Below are 5,897 nucleotides of genomic sequence, written 5' to 3'. Positions count from 1 at the left end.
CATTACTATTACTTATCTTGATGAACCGATGAATGTGACATGCGACGAGATAACGCAACAAACGGATATAGACTCAGAAGAGGATGATATACCAGAAGAGGTCATTAAAGAGGTCGAAGACTTTGAGAATAGACCTAAGTCTAACCTGGACGAAATCGAGGTCGTCAACCTGGGGGATATAGAGAATGTCAAGGAAACGCGCATCAGTGTTCACCTGTCACCATCAAAAAAGGAAGAGTACACGGAATTCTTAAAAGAATATGAGGACATATTTGCCTGGTCATATGATGATATGACCGGTCTCAGTACATCTATTGTAGCTCACAAACTGCCAACAGATCCGACGTGTCCGCTGGTAAAGCAGAAGCTCAGAAAGTTCAAGCCAGACATGAGTCTGAAAATCAAGGAAGAAGTCACCAAGCAAGTCGAAGCCAAGGTCCTCAGGGTAGTGGAGTACCCGACATGGTTAGCCAACATTGTGCCTGTGCTAAAGAAGGACGGGAAGGTCAGAGTCTGTGTCGACTACCGGGACCTTAATCGGGCCAGTCCGAAAGACGACTTCCCCTCGCCGAACATACACATCCTGATTGACAACTGCGCCAAGCAGGAGCTGCAGTTAATCGCCGATTGTTTTGCTGGGTACCATCAGATATGGATGGACGAAGAAGACGCGGAGAAAACGACTTTCATTATGCCATGGTGAATGTATTGTTACAAGATGATGCCGTTTGGATTAAAGAATGCTGGGGCCACCTACATGAGGGCCATGACTACTATTTTCCATGACATGATACACAAAGAGATCGAGGTGTATGTAGACGATGTCATCATCAAATCCAAGAAAGCCACTGACCACATGGAGGATTTAAGAAAGTTCTTCAACAGATTAAGAAGGTATAACCTGAAACTGAATCCCGCCAAGTGCGCTTTCGGGGTTCCAGCCGGAAAATTGCTTGGGTTCATCGTAAGTCGGCGGGGAATAGAACTCGATCCGTCGAAGGTTAAGGCCATTCAGGAATTGCCACCGCCAAAGAACAAAAAAGAGGTTATGAGTTTCTTGGGGAGACTCAACTACATCAGCCGGTTCATAGCCCAGTCCACTGTCATTTGTGAACCAATCTTTAAAATGTTGAAGAAGGACGCCGCCACTAAATGGACCGATGATTGTCAAAAGGCTTTCGACAGAATCAAGGAATACCTGTCAACGCCGCCAGTCCTGGTTCCGCCCGAACCAGGTAGACCGCTATTGCTCTACCTTGCAGTACTGGATGGAGCATTTGGTTGTGTTTTGGGACAACATGATGAAACGGGGAGAAAGGAGCAAGCCATCTACTATCTCAGCAAAAAGTTCACCCCGTACGAGGCCCGGTATTCCCTGCTAGAACGCACCTGTTGTGCTCTGACTTGGGTAGCTCAGAAGTTGAGGCATTATTTCTGTGCCTATACCACTTATCTCATATCAAGGATGGATCCGCTGAAGTACATCTTCCAGAAGCCCATGCCCATGGGCAGGCTGACAAATGGAAAATTCTGTTGAGTGAGTTCGATATTGTCTACGTGACCCAGAAAGCGATCAAAGGACAAGCACTAGACGATCATCTTGCCGAAAACCCCGTGGACGGAGAATACGAGCCTCTAAAGACGTATTTTCCCGATGAGGAGGTTTCTTTCATAGGAGAAGACATTGCAGAATCCTATGATGGCTGGAGAATGTTTTTCGACGGAGCGGCAAACTTTAAAGGAGTTGGCATAGGAGCGGTTCTAGTATCAGAAACAGGTCAGCATTACCCGGTGTCCGCCAAACTCAGGTTCCCGTGCACCAACAACATGGTCGAGTACGAAGCCTGCATCTTAGGGCTCAAGCTGGCCATTGATATGAACGTTCAGGAGTGCCTAGTGATCGGGGATTCAGACTTGCTCATACATCAGGTTCGAGAAGAGTGGGCAACCAAGAATTCCAAGATACTCCCATACTTGCATCATGTACAAGAGTTGAGGAAGAGGTTTACGAAGACAGAATTCCGGCATGTCCCCAGAGTTCAGAATGAGTTCGCTGATGCATTGGCCACTCTGTCATCCATGATTCAACATCCAGATAAGAACTTCATTGATCCTATCCCGATAAAAATCCAGGATCAACCTGCTTACTGTGCTTATGTCGAGGAAGAAGCAGATGAAAAACCATGGTTCGATGACATTAAGAAGTACCTGTCAACAGGAGAATACCCAGAATTTGCAAACACTACTCAAAAGCGCACACTGCGGACGCTATCCAATCACTTCTTTCACAGCGGAGGAATCCTGTATAGGAGGACTCCCGATTTGGGATTACTGAGGTGTGTCGAAGCAAAGGAAGCATCCAGGTTGTTGGAGGAAGTTCATGCAGGGACTTGTGGTCCGCATATGAATGGTTTTGTCTTAGCCAAGAAAATACTCCGGGCCGATTATTTCTGGATGACTATGGAGACGGATTGCATCCAGTATGTTCGGAAATGCCATCGTTGCCAGATCCATGCAGACATGATAAAGGTGCCTCCTAACGAGCTCAATGCAACAAGCTCACCATGGTCGTTCGCCGCTTGGGGAATGGATGTCATCGGACCTATCGAGCCTGCCGCATCAAACGGGCACAGGTTCATACTAGTGGCGATTGATTATTTCACCAAATGGGTTGAAGCAGCATCATATAAGGCGGTAACCAAGAAGGTTGTGACAGACTTCGTTCGCGACCGTATCATTTGCCGGTTCGGCGTCCCAGAGTCAATCATCACTGAAATTGGTTCCAATCTCAACAGTGATCTGATGAAAGCAATGTGTGAGACATTTAAGATTAGGCACAAGAATTCTACAGCCTACAGACCTCAGATTAATGGAGCCGTAGAAGCGGCCAATAAGAACATTAAGAAGATACTAAGGAAAATGATAGAGAAACACAAGCAGTGGCATGAAAAGCTATCCTTTGCTTTATTGGGATACCGTACCACAGTCCGCACATCAACTGGGGAGACACCCTATATGTTGGTTTACGGTACCGAGGCAGTCATCCCGGCCGAAGTGGAGATTCCCTCCCTGAGAATTATGCAGGAAACAGAACTTGAAGATGCAGAATGGGTAAAAGTCGTTACGAGCAATTAGCCCTTATAGACGGAAAAAGACTGAATGCAGTTTGCCATGGTCAGCTTTATCAGAATAGAATGACCAGAGCCTTCAACAAGAGAGTCAGACCAAGACAGTTCGCGCCAGGGCAGTTAGTACTGAAGAAGATTTTTCCGCACCAAGACGAGGCCAAAGGAAAATTTTCTCCCAACTGGCAAGGTCCGTACATGGTTCACCGGGTTCTAACCGGAGGAGCCCTCATACTCGCAGAAATGGACGGAGAAGTTTGGCCAAAGCCAATCAATTCAGATGCAGTGAAGCGATACTATGTGTAACCATTATGATTCCTTTATGATGTAATTTGAACTACGTCTGACCTGATTCCCGTTTAAGAGGGGATACGTAGGCAGCCTTATGGGTTCGGTCACAATTCAATAAAATTTTCATTTCCCCCCTTCCCCCCCCTCCCCGACATTGGAAACTGGGGCAGAATTTTGCGGAGGACCCTCAAAATTCCGAAGTTGATCTCCGCCAATCATCACGCGCAGCCGTCAGAAGCACCAGACCAGTAAACTGGGGCAGAATTTTGAGGAGGACCCTCAAAATTCCGGAGCAAAAGAGGTTGCAATATCTTGAACCGTGTCGCAGTCATCGGTTCATCTAAAACCATTTTACCTTTATATATTTACATCATGTTTTATTTTACTAAATCATGCATGGCTACTGTCAAAATAGCTTTGTTTAGCAACGCTACCCCAAATGAAAGCAAGAGCCGAGTAGGACAAGTGAAGCCTACGGGAAGACGAACTAACCTTCCCCCTGACAAAACTCACAATCTTTCTTTGAATGCAGGCACCCCAAAAACATAGAATCAACGGATACGATTACAAACTCACACTTTTCAGGAATACAATTCTCAAGATCATCGCCCATTTACAAGTGCTATCCGCGCACGACATTCCTAGGAGCCCCAATGACAATCAACTATCAGCTATCATCTATCAGCTAAGAGATTTCGTTACTCTGCATTTTTCTCTGCATTGCATATGGCTACCTTTCTGCCTTCCGAGACTAAGCTCTGTCTCCATCTGCATTTTTCTCTGCATTGCATAAGGCTACCTTTCTGCCTTCCGAGACTAAGCTCTGTCTCCATCTGCAGTTTCTCTGCATTGCATAAGGCTACCTTTCTGCCTTCCGAGACTAAGCTCTGTCTCCATCTGCATTTTTGCATTGCATAAGGCTACCTTTATGCCTTCCGAGACTAAGCACTGTCTCCATCTGCATTTTTCTCTGCATTGCATAAGGCTACTTTTCTGCCTTCCGAGACTAAGCACTGTCTCCATCTGCATTTTTCTCTGCATTGCATAAGGCTACCATTCTGCCTTCCGAGGTTATGTTCTACCTCCATCTACATCGGCTGAAACATCGCCAACTTTATTTAAATTCCTGTCGGCCGAAATATCGCCATTTACATTTTTCTACATCGGCTGAAACACCGCCGAGTTTATTTAAATTCCTGTCGGCTGAAATATTGCCATTCATATTTTTCTACATCGGCTGAAACATCGCCAACTTTATTTAAATTCCTGTCGCCTGAAATATCGCCATTTACATTCTCTACATCGGCCGAAACATCGCCAGCTTTATTTAAATTTCTGTCGGCTGAAATATCTCCATTTACATTTCTCCTTCACATCGGCTGAAATACCGCCAAATCTTGCATTTAATGAGCTGAAATACCGCCAAAACTTGCATTTCATGGGCTGAAATACTGCCAAACTGTCCAAGGGCGTCATTGTTCGGAGGCACCATCTTCATAGCCCGAGAACCCCATGCCATGGCCCGAGGACCCCGCTTTATATTCTGCACATCATTATTCAAAGGCATCATGGTTCGGAGGCACCATTATCATAGCCCGAGAACATCATTTCATAGCTTGCGAATCCTTTATTATGCGCTTCATGTCCCAGGACATCATGGTCTGAGGACGTCATCTTAACCGTCCAAAGACAACATTCATGGTCCAATGGGAACTTGCATCACGTTTAAATTCTGCACGATATGCTTGTATTACTCAATTGCAGGTACGTCAGCTGGCCACTGCCATTACAGCAGGAGCAATCTCGCCCCGATTTCTCGCAACCCATCAGTCCCTGACCACCCTTCCCAACCTAAATATTGCGTCTGTCTCTTCGAAAACCTCAATCGGCATACTCCGTCGATGTATCCTGAACTACATATGACCTGATTCCTGTAAAACCAGGGATATGTAGGCAGCTCAGAAACCAGAGCGCGGTCAAAACCTTTGCAAGTCGTTTCTCGCGGTCAAAATTGGTCATCATATCTTTACCCGACAACTCTTTCATCCTTCCCGGGTAAAGAGGGGCAGCTGTTGATACCCAATTTTTCCCTATATTTTTTATAGATGCAAAATACTTTCAAAATAGCATGTAAAGGCATATATAAGCATGCCCCAAAGTTTTGGTATTTTTTCTTTATTTTTTAAGATTTTAAAACCAATTTATTGTCTATTTTAATACTACAAAATTCAATAATTATTCCCAAACTAGCATTTTTTAGTGAATAATTTATTTCATTCTCATATTTACCCTAAGATATAATTGGTGTAATTTTTGTATATTTTTATACATTTATTTGGTATTTTTTAAGCTAATTGCATATAATTATAATTATAGCCTATTTTACGATTAACAACATTCTACAATTATAAAATCATTTTTAGTATTTTTACATTAATATTTATATGTTATTAATTGGTCCAGTACCTTAATTTATTTTCA

Source organism: Nicotiana attenuata, unplaced genomic scaffold (genome assembly GCF_001879085.1).
Source record: "Nicotiana attenuata strain UT unplaced genomic scaffold, NIATTr2, whole genome shotgun sequence".
Classification (NCBI taxonomy): domain Eukaryota; kingdom Viridiplantae; phylum Streptophyta; class Magnoliopsida; order Solanales; family Solanaceae; genus Nicotiana; species Nicotiana attenuata.
The sequence above is the reverse complement of the archived record's forward strand: the minus strand, read 5'-3'. Positions refer to the sequence as shown.